Raw genomic sequence first — 15,539 nt, 5'->3', positions numbered from 1 at the left:
GGCTCGGACCAGGTTCTGTTACCCAGAATCCTTTGCAAACCTCAAAATTTGGCTTAAAAAACACATGTTCCTCACATTTCTGTGGCAGAAAGTTCTGGAATCTGAGAGGAGCCACAAATTTCCTTCCACCCAGCGTTCCCCCAAGTCTCCCGATATAGACCTCACTTGTGTGGGTAGGCCTAGCGCCCACGACAGGAAACGTCCCAAAGCGCAACGTGGACACATCCAAATTTTTGAAAGAAAACGGAGGTGTTTTTTGCAAAGTTCCTACCTGTAGATTTTGGCCTGTAGCTCAGCCGGCACCTAGTTAAACCTACCAAACCTGTGCATTTCTGAAAACTAGAGACCTAGGGGAATCCAAGATGGGGTGACTTGTGTGGCTCGGACCAGGTTCTGTTACCCAGAATCCTTTGCAAACCTCAAAATTTGGCTAAAAAAAGACTTGTTCCTCACATTTCTGTGGCAGAAAGTTCTGGAATCTGAGAGGAGCCACAAATTTCCTTCCACCAAGCGTTCCCCCAAGTCTCCCGATAAAAATGATACCTCAGTTGTGTGGGTAGGCCTAGCGCCCGTGACAGGAAACGCCCCAAAGCGCAACGTGGACACATCCAAATTTTTGAAAGAAAACAGAGGTGTTTTTTACAAAGTGCCTACCTGTAGATTTTGGCCTCTAGCTCAGCCGGCACCTAGGAAAATCTACCAAACCTGTGCATTTCTGAAAACTAGAGACCTAGGGGAATCCAAGATGGGGTGACGTGTGGCTCGGACCAGGTTCTGTTACCCGGAATTCTTTGCAAACCTCAAAATCTGGTTAAAAATGTTCCTCACATTTCTGTGGCAGAAAGTTCTGGAATCTGAGAAGAGCCACAAATTTCCTTCCACCCAGCGTTCCCCCAAGTCTCCCGATATAGATGATACCTCACTTGTGTGGGTAGGCCTAGCGCCCGCGTCAGGAAACGCCCCAAAGCGCAACGTGGACACATCCAAATTTTTGGAAGAAAACAGAGGTGTTTTTTGCAAAGTTCCTACCTGTAGATTTTGGCCTGTAGCTCAGCCGGCACCTAGGGAAACCTACCAAACCTGTGCATTTCTGAAAACTAGAGACCTAGGGGAATCCAAGATGGGGTGACTTGTGTGGCTCGATCCAGGTTCTGTTACCCAGAATCCTTTGCAAACCTCAAAATCTGGCTAAAAAAACACATGTTCCTCACTTTTCTGTGGCAGAAAGTTCTGGAATCTGAGAGGAGCCACGAATTTCCTTCCACCCAGCGTTCCCCTAAGTCTCCCGATATAAATGATACCTCACTTGTGTGGGTAGGCCTAGCGCCCGCGACAGGAAACACCCCAAAGCGCAACGTGGACACATCCAAATTTTTGAAAGAAAACAGAGGTGTTTTTCACAAAGTGCCTACCTGTAGATTTTGGCCTCTAGCTCAGCCGGCACCTTTGAAAATCTACCAAACCTGTGCATTTCTGAAAACTAGAGACCTAGGGGAATCCAAGATGGGGTGACTTGTGTGGCTCGAACCAGGTTCTGTTACCCAGAATCCTTTGCAAACCTCAAAATCTGGCTAAAAAAACACATGTTCCTCACATTTCTGTGGCAGAAAGTTCTGGAATCTGAGAGGAGCCAAAAATTTCCTTCCACCCAGCTTTCCCCCAAGTCTCCCGATATAAATGATACCTCACTTGTGTGGGTAGGCCTAGCGCCCACGACAGGAAACACCCCAAAGCGCAACGTGGACACATCCACATTTTTGAAAGAAAACAGAGCTGTTTTTTGCAAAGTGCCTACCTGTAGATTTTGGCCTCTAGCTCAGCCGGCAACTAGGGAAACCTACCAAACCTGTGAATTTCTGAAAACTAGAGACCTAGGGGAATCCAAGATGGGGTGACTTGTGTGGCTCGGACCAGGTTCTGTTACCCAGAATCCTTTGCAAACCTCAACATTTGGTTAAAAAAACACATGTTCCTCACATTTCTGTGGCAGAAAGTTCTGGAATCTGAGAGGAGCCACAAATTTCCTTCCACCCAGCGTTCCCCCAAGTCTCCCGATATAGACCTCACTTGTGTGAGTAGGCCTAGCGCCCGCGACAGGAAACGTCCCAAAGCGCAACGTGGACACATCCAAATTTTTGAAAGAAAACGGAGGTGTTTTTTGCAAAGTTCCTACCTGTAGATTTTGGCCTGTAGCTCAGCCGGCACCTAGTTAAACCTACCAAACCTGTGCATTTCTGAAAACTAGAGACCTAGGGGAATCCAAGATGGGGTGACTTGTGTGGCTCGGACCAGGTTCTGTTACCCAGAATCCTTTGCAAACCTCAAAATTTGGCTAAAAAAAGACTTGTTCCTCACATTTCTGTGGCAGAAAGTTCTGGAATCTGAGAGGAGCCACAAATTTCCTTCCACCAAGCGTTCCCCCAAGTCTCCCGATAAAAATGATACCTCACTTGTGTGGGTAGGCCTAGCGCCCGTGACAGGAAACGCCCCAAAGCGCAACGTGGACATATCCAAATTTTTGAAAGAAAACAGAGGTGTTTTTTACAAAGTGCCTACCTGTAGATTTTGGCCTCTAGCTCAGCCGGCACCTAGGAAAATCTACCAAACCTGTGCATTTCTGAAAACTAGAGACCTAGGGGAATCCAAGATGGGGTGACTTGTGTGGCTCGGACCAGGTTCTGTTACCCAGAATCCTTTGCAAACCTCAACATTTGGTTAAAAAAACACATGTTCCTCACATTTCTGTGGCAGAAAGTTCTGGAATCTGAGAGGAGCCACAAATTTCCTTCCACCCAGCTTTCCCCCAAGTCTCCCGATATAAATGATACCTCACTTGTGTGGGTAGGCCTAGCGCCCGCGACAGGAAACACCCCAAAGAGCAACGTGGACACATTCACATTTTTGAAAGAAAACAGAGCTGTTTTTTGCAAAGTGCCTACCTGTAGATTTTGGCCTCTAGCTCAGCCGGCACCTAGGGAAACCTACCAAACCTGTGAATTTCTGAAAACTAGAGACCTAGGGGAATCCAAGATGGGGTGACTTGTGTGGCTCGGACCAGGTTCTGTTACCCAGAATCCTTTGCAAACCTCAAAATTTGGCTAAAAAAACACATGTTCCTCACATTTCTGTGGCAGAAAGGTCTGGAATCTGAGAGGAGCCACAAATTTCCTTCCGCCCAGCGTTCCCCCAAGTCTCCCGATATAGGTGATACCTCACTTTTGTGGGTAGGCCTAGCGCCCGCGAACCTCAAAATCGGGCTAAAAAAACACATGTTCCTCACTTTTCTGTGGCAGAAAGGTCTGGAATCTGAGAGGAGCCACGAATTTCCTTCCACCCAGCGTTCCCCTAAGTCTCCCCATATAAATGATATCTCACTTGTGTGGGTAGGCCTAGCGCCCGCAACAGGAGACGCCCCAAAGCGCAACGTGGACACATCCAAATTTTTGAAAGAAAACAGAGGTGTTTTTTGCAAAGTTCCTACCTGTAGATTTTGGCCTGTAGCTCAGCCGGCACCTAGGGAAACCTACCAAACCTGTGCATTTCTGAAAACTAGAGACCTAGGGGAATCCAAGATGGGGTGACTTGTGTGGCTGGGACCAGGTTCTGTTACCCAGAATCCTTTGCAAACCTCAAAATTTGGTTAAAAAAACACATGTTCCTCACATTTCTGTGGCAGAAAGTTCTGGAATCTGAGAGGAGCCACAAATTTCCTTCCACCCAGCTTTCCCCCAAGTCTCCCGATATAAATGATACCTTACTTGTGAGGGTAGGCCTAGCGCCCGCGACAGGAAACACCCCAAAGCGCAACGTGGACACATCCACATTTTTGAAAGAAAACAGCTGTTTTTTGCAAAGTGCCTACCTGTAGATTTTGGCCTCTAGCTCAGCCGGCACCTAGGGAAACCTACCAAACCTGTGAATTTCTGAAAACTAGAGACCTAGGGGAATCCAAGATGGGGTGACTTGTGTGGCTCGGACCAGGTTCTGTTACCCAGAATCCTTTGCAAACCTCAAAATTTGGCTAAAAAAACACATGTTCCTCACATTTCTGTGGCAGAAATTTCTGGAATCTGAGAGGAGCCACAAATTTCCTTCCACCCAGCGTTCCCCCAAGTCTCCCGATATAGATGATACCTCACTTGTGTGGGTAGGCCTAGCGCCCGCGACAGGAAACGCCCCAAAGCGCAACGTGGACACATCCACATTTTTGAAAGAAAACAGAGGTGTTTTTGGCAAAGTTCCTACCTGTAGATTTAGGCCTGTAGCTCAGCCGGCCCCTAGGGAAACCTACCAAACCTGTGCATTTCTGAAAACTAGAGACCTAGGGGAATCCAAGATGGGGTGACTTGTGTGGCTCGGACCAGGTTCTGTTACCCAGAATCCTTTGCAAACCTCAAAATCTGGCTAAAAAAACACATGTTCCTCAATTTTCTGTGGCAGAAAGTTCTGGAATCTGAGAGGAGCCACAAATTTCCTTCCACCCAGCGTTCCCCTAAGTCTCCCGATATAAATGATACCTTACTTGTGTGGGTAGGCCTAGCGCCCGCGACAGGAAACGCCCCAAAGCGCAACGTGGACACATCCAAATTTTTGAAAGAAAACAGAGGTGTTTTTTGCAAAGTTCCTACCTGTAGATTTTGGCCTGTAGCTCAGCCGGCACCTAGGAAAACCTACCAAACCTGTGCATTTCTGAAAACTAGAGACCTAGGGGAATCCAAGATGGGGTGACGTGTGGCTCGGACCAGGTTCTGTTACCCGGAATCCTTTGCAAACCTCAAAATCTGGTTAAAAATGTTCCTCACATTTCTGTGGCAGAAAGTTCTGGAATCTGAGAAGAGCCACAAATTTCCTTCCACCCAGCGTTCCCCCAAGTCTCCCGATATAGATGATACCTCACTTGTGTGGGTAGGCCTAGCGCCCGCGACAGGAAACGCCCCAAAGCGCAACGTGGACACATCCAAATTTTTGAAAGAAAACAGAGGTGTTTTTTGCAAAGTTCCTACCTGTAGATTTTGGCCTGTAGCTCAGCCGGCACCTAGGGAAACCTACCAAACCTGTGCATTTCTGAAAACTAGAGACCTAGGGGAATCCAAGATGGGGTGACTTGTGTGGCTCGATCCAGGTTCTGTTACCCAGAATCCTTTGCAAACCTCAAAATCTGGCTAAAAAAACACATGTTCCTCACTTTTCTGTGGCAGAAAGTTCTGGAATCTGAGAGGAGCCACGAATTTCCTTCCATCCAGCGTTCCCCTAAGTCTCCCGATATAAATGATACCTCACTTGTGTGGGTAGGCCTAGCGCCCGCGACAGGAAACACCCCAAAGCGCAACGTGGACACATCCAAATTTTTGAAAGAAAACAGAGGTGTTTTTCACAAAGTGCCTACCTGTAGATTTTGGCCTCTAGCTCAGCCGGCACCTAGGAAAATCTACCAAACCTGTGCATTTCTGAAAACTAGAGACCTAGGGGAATCCAAGATGGGGTGACTTGTGTGGCTCGAACCAGGTTCTGTTACCCAGAATCCTTTGCAAACCTCAAAATCTGGCTAAAAAAACACATGTTCCTCACATTTCTGTGGCAGAAAGTTCTGGAATCTGAGAGGAGCCACAAATTTCCTTCCACCCAGCTTTCCCCCAAGTCTCCCGATATAAATGATACCTCACTTGTGTGGGTAGGCCTAGCGCCCGCGACAGGAAACACCCCAAAGCGCAACGTGGACACATCCACATTTTTGAAAGAAAACAGAGCTGTTTTTTGCAAAGTGCCTACCTGTAGATTTTGGCCTCTAGCTCAGCCGGCAACTAGGGAAACCTACCAAACCTGTGAATTTCTGAAAACTAGAGACCTAGGGGAATCCAAGATGGGGTGACTTGTGTGGCTCGGACCAGGTTCTGTTACCCAGAATCCTTTGCAAACCTCAAAATTTGGCTAAAAAAACACATGTTCCTCACATTTCTGTGGCAGAAAGTTCTGGAATCTGAGAGGAGCCACAAATTTCCTTCCACCCAGCGTTCCCCCAAGTCTCCCGATATAGACCTCACTTGTGTGGGTAGGCCTAGCGCCCGCGACAGGAAACGTCCCAAAGCGCAACGTGGACACATCCAAATTTTTGAAAGAAAACGGAGGTGTTTTTTGCAAAGTTCCTACCTGTAGATTTTGGCCTGTAGCTCAGCCGGCACCTAGTTAAACCTACCAAACCTGTGCATTTCTGAAAACTAGAGACCTAGGGGAATCCAAGATGGGGTGACTTGTGTGGCTCGGACCAGGTTCTGTTACCCAGAATCCTTTGCAAACCTCAAAATTTGGTTAAAAAAACACATGTTCCTCACATTTCTGTGGCAGAAAGTTCTGGAATCTGAGAGGAGCCACAAATTTCCTTCCACCCAGCTTTCCCCCAAGTCTCCCGATATAAATGATACCTCACTTGTGTGGGTAGGCCTAGCGCCCGCGACAGGAAACACCCCAAAGCGCAACGTGGACACATCCAAATTTTTGAAAGAAAACAGAGTTGTTTTTTGCTAAGTGCCTACCTGTAGATTTTGGCCTCTAGCTCAGCCGGCACCTAGGGAAACCTACCAAACCTGTGAATTTCTGAAAACTAGAGACCTAGGGGAATCCAAGATGGGGTGACTTGTGTGGCTCGGACCAGGTTCTGTTACCCAGAAACCTTTGCAAACCTCAAAATTTGGCTAAAAAAACACATGTTCCTCACATTTCTGTGGCAGAAAGTTCAGGAATCTGAGAGGAGCCACAAATTTTCTTCCACCCAGCGTTCCCCCAAGTCTCCCGATATAAATTATACCTCACTTGTGTGGGTAGGCCTAGCGCCCGCGACAGGAAACGCCCCAAAGCGCAACGTGGACACGTCCAATTTTTTGAAAGAAAACAGAGGTGTTTTTTGAAAAGTTCCTACCTGTAGATTTTGGCCTGTAGCTCAGGCGGCACCTAGGGAAACCTACCAAACCTGTGCATTTCTGAAAACTAGAGACCTAGGGGAATCCAAGATGGGGTGACTTGTGTGGCTCGGACCAGGTTCTGTTACCCAGAATCCTTTGCAAACCTCAAAATTTGGCTAAAAAAACACATGTTCCTCACATTTCTGTGGCAGAAAGTTCTGGAATCTGAGAGGAGCCACAAATTTCCTTCCACCCAGCGTTCCCCCAAGTCTCCCGATATAGACCTCACTAGTGTGGGTAGGCCTAGCGCCCGCGACAGGAAACGTCCCAAAGCGCAACGTGGACACATCCAAATTTTTGAAAGAAAACGGAGGTGTTTTTTGCAAAGTTCCTACCTGTAGATTTTGGCCTGTAGCTCAGCCGGCACCTAGTTAAACCTACCAAACCTGTGCATTTCTGAAAACTAGAGACCTAGGGGAATCCAAGATGGGGTGACTTGTGTGGCTCGGACCAGGTTCTGTTACCCAGAATCCTTTGCAAACCTCAAAATTTGGTTAAAAAAACACATGTTCCTCACATTTCTGTGGCAGAAAGTTCTGGAATCTGAGAGGAGTCACAAATTTCCTTCCACCCAGCGTTCCCCCAAGTATCCCGATAAAAATGATACATCACTTGTGTGGGTAGGCCTAGCGCCCGTGACAGGAAACGCCCCAAAGCGCAACGTGGACACATCCAAATTTTTGAAAGAAAACAGAGGTGTTTTTCACAAAGTGCCTACCTGTAGATTTTGGCCTCTAGCTCAGCCGGCACCTAGGAAAATCTACCAAACCTGTGCATTTCTGAAAACTAGAGACCTAGGGGAATCCAAGATGGGGTGACTTGTGTGGCTCGGACCAGGTTCTGTTACCCAGAATCCTTTGCAAACCTCAAAATTTGGCTAAAAAAACACATGTTCCTCACATTTCTGTGGCAGAAAGTTCAGGAATCTGAGAGGAGCCACAAATTTCCTTCCACCCAGCGTTCCCCCAAGTCTCCCGATATAAATGATACCTCACTTGTGTGGGTAGGCATAGCGCCCGCGACAGGAAACGCCCCAAAGCGCAACGTGGACACATCCAATTTTTTTAAAGAAAACAGAGGTGTTTTTTGAAAAGTTCCTACCTGTAGATTTTGGCCTGTAGCTCAGCCGGCACCTAGGGAAACCTACCAAACCTGTGCATTTCTGAAAACTAGAGACCTAGGGGAATCCAAGATGGGGTGACTTGTGTGGCTCGGACCAGGTTCTGTTACCCAGAATCCTTTGCAAAGATCAAAATTTGGCTAAAAAAACACATGTTCCTCACATTTCTGTGGCAGAAAGTTCTGGAATCTGAGAGGAGCCACAAATTTCCTTCCACCCAGCGTTCCCCCAAGTCTCCCGATATAAATGATACCTCACTTGTGTGGGTAGGCCTAGCGCCCGCGACAGGAAACGCCCCAAAGCACAACGTGGACACATCCAAATTTTTGAAAGAACACAGAGGTGTTTTTTGCAAAGTTCCTACCTGTAGATTTTGGCCTGTAGCTCAGCCGGCACCTAGGGAAACCTACCAAACCTGTGCATTTCTGAAAACAAGAGACCTAGGGGAATCCAAGATGGGGTGATTTGTGTGGCTCGGACCAGGTTCTGTTACCCAGAATCCTTTGCAAACCTCAAAATTTGGTTAAAAAAACACATGTTCCTCACATTTCTGTGGCAGAAAGTTATGGAATCTGATAGGAGCCACAAATTTCCTTCCACCCAGCTTTCCCCCAAGTCTCCCGATATAAATGATACCTCACTTGTGTGGGTAGGCCTAGCGCCCACGACAGGAAACACCCCAAAGCGCAACGTGGACACATCCAAATTTTTGAAAGAAAACAGAGGTGTTTTTCACAAAGTGCCTACCTGTAGATTTTGGCCTCTAGCTCAGCCGGCACCTAGGGAAACCTACCAAACCTGTGAATTTCTGAAAACTAGAGACCTAGGGGAATCCAAGATGGGGTGACTTGTGTGGCTCGGACCAGGTTCTGTTACCCAGAATCCTTTGCAAACCTCAAAATTTGGTTAAAAAAACACATGTTCCTCACATTTCTGTGGCAGAAAGTTCTGGAATCTGAGAGGAGCCACAAATTTCCTTCCACCCAGCTTTCCCCCAAGTCTCCCGATATAAATGATACCTCACTTGTGTGGGTAGGCCTAGCGCCCGCGACAGGAAACACCCCAAAGCGCAACGTGGACACATCCAAATTTTTGAAAGAAAACAGAGTTGTTTTTTGCTAAGTGCCTACCTGTAGATTTTGGCCTCTAGCTCAGCCGGCACCTAGGGAAACCTACCAAACCTGTGAATTTCTGAAAACTAGAGACCTAGGGGAATCCAAGATGGGGTGACTTGTGTGGCTCGGACCAGGTTCTGTTACCCAGAATCCTTTGCAAACCTCAAAATTTGGCTAAAAAAACACATGTTCCTCACATTTCTGTGGCAGAAAGTTCAGGAATCTGAGAGGAGCCACAAATTTTCTTCCACCCAGCGTTCCCCCAAGTCTCCCGATATAAATTATACCTCACTTGTGTGGGTAGGCCTAGCGCCCGCGACAGGAAACGCCCCAAAGCGCAACGTGGACACGTCCAATTTTTTGAAAGAAAACAGAGGTGTTTTTTGAAAAGTTCCTACCTGTAGATTTTGGCCTGTAGCTCAGGCGGCACCTAGGGAAACCTACCAAACCTGTGCATTTCTGAAAACTAGAGACCTAGGGGAATCCAAGATGGGGTGACTTGTGTGGCTCGGACCAGGTTCTGTTACCCAGAATCCTTTGCAAACCTCAAAATTTGGCTAAAAAAACACATGTTCCTCACATTTCTGTGGCAGAAAGTTCTGGAATCTGAGAGGAGCCACAAATTTCCTTCCACCCAGCGTTCCCCCAAGTCTCCCGATATAAATGATACCTCACTTGTGTGGGTAGGCCTAGCGCCCGCGACAGGAAACGCCCCAAAGCACAACGTGGACACATCCAAATTTTTGAAAGAACACAGAGGTGTTTTTTGCAAAGTTCCTACCTGTAGATTTTGGCCTGTAGCTCAGCCGGCACCTAGGGAAACCTACCAAACCTGTGCATTTCTGAAAACAAGAGACCTAGGGGAATCCAAGATGGGGTGACTTGTGTGGCTCGGACCAGGTTCTGTTACCCAGAATCCTTTGCAAACCTCAAAATTTGGTTAAAAAAACACATGTTCCTCACATTTCTGTGGCAGAAAGTTCTGGAATCTGATAGGAGCCACAAATTTCCTTCCACCCAGCTTTCCCCCAAGTCTCCCGATATAAATGATACCTCACTTGTGTGGGTAGGCCTAGCGCCCTCGACAGGAAACACCCCAAAGCGCAACGTGGACACATCCAAATTTTTGAAAGAAAACAGAGGTGTTTTTCACAAAGTGCCTACCTGTAGATTTTGGCCTCTAGCTCAGCCGGCACCTAGGAAAATCTACCAAACCTGTGCATTTCTGAAAACTAGAGACCTAGGGGAATCCAAGATGGGGTGACTTGTGTGGCTCGAACCAGGTTCTGTTACCCAGAATCCTTTGCAAACCTCAAAATCTGGCTAAAAAAACACATGTTCCTCACATTTCTGTGGCAGAAAGTTCTGGAATCTGAGAGGAGCCACAAATTTCCTTCCACCCAGCGTTCCCCTAAGTCTCCCCATATAAATGATACCTCACTTGTGTGGGTAGGCCTAGCGCCCGCAACAGGACACGCCCCAAAGCGCAACGTGGACACATCCAAATTTTTGAAAGAAAACAGAGGTGTTTTTTACAAAGTGCCTACCTGTAGATTTTGGCCTCTAGCTCAACCGGCACCTAGGAAAATCTACCAAACCTGTGCATTTCTGAAAACTAGAGACCTAGGGGAATCCAAGATGGGGTGACTTGTGTGGCTCGAACCAGGTTCTGTTACCCAGAATCCTTTGCAAACCTCAAAATCTGGCTAAAAAAACACATGTTCCTCACATTTCTGTGGCAGAAAGTTCTGGAATCTGAGAGGAGCCACAAATTTCCTTCCACCCAGCTTTCCCCCAAGTCTCCCGATATAAATGATACCTCACTTGTGTGGGTAGGCCTAGCGCCCGCGACAGGAAACACCCCAAAGCGCAACGTGGACACATCCACATTTTTGAAAGAAAACAGAGCTGTTTTTTGCAAAGTGCCTACCTGTAGATTTTGGCCTCTAGCTCAGCCGGCAACTAGGGAAACCTACCAAACCTGTGAATTTCTGAAAACTAGAGACCTAGGGGAATCCAAGATGGGGTGACTTGTGTGGCTCGGACCAGGTTCTGTTACCCAGAATCCTTTGCAAACCTCAAAATTTGGCTAAAAAAACACATGTTCCTCACATTTCTGTGGCAGAAAGTTCTGGAATCTGAGAGGAGCCACAAATTTCCTTCCACCCAGCGTTCCCCCAAGTCTCCCGATATAGACCTCACTAGTGTGGGTAGGCCTAGCGCCCGCGACAGGAAACGTCCCAAAGCGCAACGTGGACACATCCAAATTTTTGAAAGAAAACGGAGGTGTTTTTTGCAAAGTTCCTACCTGTAGATTTTGGCCTGTAGCTCAGCCGGCACCTAGTTAAACCTACCAAACCTGTGCATTTCTGAAAACTAGAGACCTAGGGGAATCCAAGATGGGGTGACTTGTGTGGCTCGGACCAGGTTCTGTTACCCAGAATCCTTTGCAAACCTCAAAATTTGGTTAAAAAAACACATGTTCCTCACATTTCTGTGGCAGAAAGTTCTGGAATCTGAGAGGAGTCACAAATTTCCTTCCACCCAGCGTTCCCCCAAGTATCCCGATAAAAATGATACATCACTTGTGTGGGTAGGCCTAGCGCCCGTGACAGGAAACGCCCCAAAGCGCAACGTGGACACATCCAAATTTTTGAAAGAAAACAGAGGTGTTTTTCACAAAGTGCCTACCTGTAGATTTTGGCCTCTAGCTCAGCCGGCACCTAGGAAAATCTACCAAACCTGTGCATTTCTGAAAACTAGAGACCTAGGGGAATCCAAGATGGGGTGACTTGTGTGGCTCGGACCAGGTTCTGTTACCCAGAATCCTTTGCAAACCTCAAAATTTGGCTAAAAAAACACATGTTCCTCACATTTCTGTGGCAGAAAGTTCAGGAATCTGAGAGGAGCCACAAATTTCCTTCCACCCAGCGTTCCCCCAAGTCTCCCGATATAAATGATACCTCACTTGTGTGGGTAGGCCTAGCGCCCGCGACAGGAAACGCCCCAAAGCGCAACGTGGACACATCCAATTTTTTTAAAGAAAACAGAGGTGTTTTTTGAAAAGTTCCTACCTGTAGATTTTGGCCTGTAGCTCAGCCGGCACCTAGGGAAACCTACCAAACCTGTGCATTTCTGAAAACTAGAGACCTAGGGGAATCCAAGATGGGGTGACTTGTGTGGCTCGGACCAGGTTCTGTTACCCAGAATCCTTTGCAAACCTCAAAATTTGGTTAAAAAAACACATGTTCCTCACATTTCTGTGGCAGAAAGTTCTGGAATCTGAGAGGAGCCACAAATTTCCTTCCACCCAGCGTTCCCCCAAGTCTCCCGATATAAATGATACCTCACTTGTGTGGGTAGGCCTAGCGCCCGCGACAGGAAACGCCCCAAAGCACAACGTGGACACATCCAAATTTTTGAAAGAACACAGAGGTGTTTTTTGCAAAGTTCCTACCTGTAGATTTTGGCCTGTAGCTCAGCCGGCACCTAGGGAAACCTAAAAAACCTGTGCATTTCTGAAAACAAGAGACCTAGGGGAATCCAAGATGGGGTGATTTGTGTGGCTCGGACCAGGTTCTGTTACCCAGAATCCTTTGCAAACCTCAAAATTTGGTTAAAAAAACACATGTTCCTCACATTTCTGTGGCAGAAAGTTCTGGAATCTGATAGGAGCCACAAATTTCCTTCCACCCAGCTTTCCCCCAAGTCTCCCGATATAAATGATACCTCACTTGTGTGGGTAGGCCTAGCGCCCGCGACAGGAAACACCCCAAAGCGCAACGTGGACACATCCAAATTTTTGAAAGAAAACAGAGGTGTTTTTCACAAAGTGCCTACCTGTAGATTTTGGCCTCTAGCTCAGCCGGCACCTAGGGAAACCTACCAAACCTGTGAATTTCTGAAAACTAGAGACCTAGGGGAATCCAAGATGGGGTGACTTGTGTGGCTCGGACCAGGTTCTGTTACCCAGAATCCTTTGCAAACCTCAAAATTTGGTTAAAAAAACACATGTTCCTCACATTTCTGTGGCAGAAAGTTCTGGAATCTGAGAGGAGCCACAAATTTCCTTCCACCCAGCTTTCCCCCAAGTCTCCCGATATAAATGATACCTCACTTGTGTGGGTAGGCCTAGCGCCCGCGACAGGAAACACCCCAAAGCGCAACGTGAACACATCCAAATTTTTGAAAGAAAACAGAGTTGTTTTTTGCTAAGTGCCTACCTGTAGATTTTGGCCTCTAGCTCAGCCGGCACCTAGGGAAACCTACCAAACCTGTGAATTTCTGAAAACTAGAGACCTAGGGGAATCCAAGATGGGGTGACTTGTGTGGCTCGGACCAGGTTCTGTTACCCAGAATCCTTTGCAAACCTCAAAATTTGGCTAAAAAAACACATGTTCCTCACATTTCTGTGGCAGAAAGTTCAGGAATCTGAGAGGAGCCACAAATTTTCTTCCACCCAGCGTTCCCCCAAGTCTCCCGATATAAATTATACCTCACTTGTGTGGGTAGGCCTAGCGCCCGCGACAGGAAACGCCCCAAAGCGCAACGTGGACACGTCCAATTTTTTGAAAGAAAACAGAGGTGTTTTTTGAAAAGTTCCTACCTGTAGATTTTGGCCTGTAGCTCAGGCGGCACCTAGGGAAACCTACCAAACCTGTGCATTTCTGAAAACTAGAGACCTAGGGGAATCCAAGATGGGGTGACTTGTGTGGCTCGGACCAGGTTCTGTTACCCAGAATCCTTTGCAAACCTCAAAATTTGGCTAAAAAAACACATGTTCCTCACATTTCTGTGGCAGAAAGTTCTGGAATCTGAGAGGAGCCACAAATTTCCTTCCACCCAGCGTTCCCCCAAGTCTCCCGATATAAATGATACCTCACTTGTGTGGGTAGGCCTAGCGCCCGCGACAGGAAACGCCCCAAAGCACAACGTGGACACATCCAAATTTTTGAAAGAACACAGAGGTGTTTTTTGCAAAGTTCCTACCTGTAGATTTTGGCCTGTAGCTCAGCCGGCACCTAGGGAAACCTACCAAACCTGTGCATTTCTGAAAACAAGAGACCTAGGGGAATCCAAGATCGGGTGACTTGTGTGGCTCGGACCAGGTTCTGTTACCCAGAATCCTTTGCAAACCTCAAAATTTGGTTAAAAAAACACATGTTCCTCACATTTCTGTGGCAGAAAGTTCTGGAATCTGATAGGAGCCACAAATTTCCTTCCACCCAGCTTTCCCCCAAGTCTCCCGATATAAATGATACCTCACTTGTGTGGGTAGGCCTAGCGCCCGCGACAGGAAACACCCCAAAGCGCAACGTGGACACATCCAAATTTTTGAAAGAAAACAGAGGTGTTTTTCACAAAGTGCCTACCTGTAGATTTTGGCCTCTAGCTCAGCCGGCACCTAGGAAAATCTACCAAACCTGTGCATTTCTGAAAACTAGAGACCTAGGGGAATCCAAGATGGGGTGACTTGTTTGGCTCGAACCAGGTTCTGTTACCCAGAATCCTTTGCAAACCTCAAAATCTGGCTAAAAAAACACATGTTCCTCACATTTCTGTGGCAGAAAGTTCTGGAATCTGAGAGGAGCCACAAATTTCCTTCCACCCAGCTTTCCCCCAAGTCTCCCGATATAAATGATACCTCACTTGTGTGGGTAGGCCTAGCGTCCGCGACAGGAAACACCCCAAAGCGCAACGTGGACACATCCACATTTTTGAAAGAAAACAGAGCTGTTTTTTGCAAAGTGCCTACCTGTAGATTTTGGCCTCTAGCTCAGCCGGCAACTAGGGAAACCTACCAAACCTGTGAATTTCTGAAATCTAGAGACCTAGGGGAATCCAAGATGGGGTGACTTGTGTGGCTCGGACCAGGTTCTGTTACCCAGAATCCTTTGCAAACCTCAAAATTTGGCTAAAAAAACACATGTTCCTCACATTTCTGTGGCAGAAAGTTCTGGAATCTGAGAGGAGCCACAAATTTCCTTCCACCCAGCGTTACCCCAAGTCTCCCGATATAGACCTCACTTGTGTGGGTAGGCCTAGCGCCCGCGACAGGAAACGTCCCAAAGCGCAACGTGGACACATCCAAATTTTTGAAAGAAAACAGAGGTGTTTTTTGCAAAGTTCCTACCTGTAGATTTTGGCCTGTAGCTCAGCCGGCACCTAGTTAAACCTACCAAACCTGTGCATTTCTGAAAACTAGAGACCTAGGGGAATCCAAGATGGGGTGACTTGTGTGGCTCGGACCAGGTTCTGTTACCCAGAATCCTTTGCAAACCTCAAAATTTGGCTAAAAAAAGACTTGTTCCTCACATTTCTGTGGCAGAAAGTTCTGGAATCTGAGAG

Source organism: Pleurodeles waltl, chromosome 7, assembly GCF_031143425.1.
Source record: "Pleurodeles waltl isolate 20211129_DDA chromosome 7, aPleWal1.hap1.20221129, whole genome shotgun sequence".
NCBI lineage: Eukaryota > Metazoa > Chordata > Amphibia > Caudata > Salamandridae > Pleurodeles > Pleurodeles waltl.
This window is presented reverse-complemented; position numbering follows the sequence as displayed.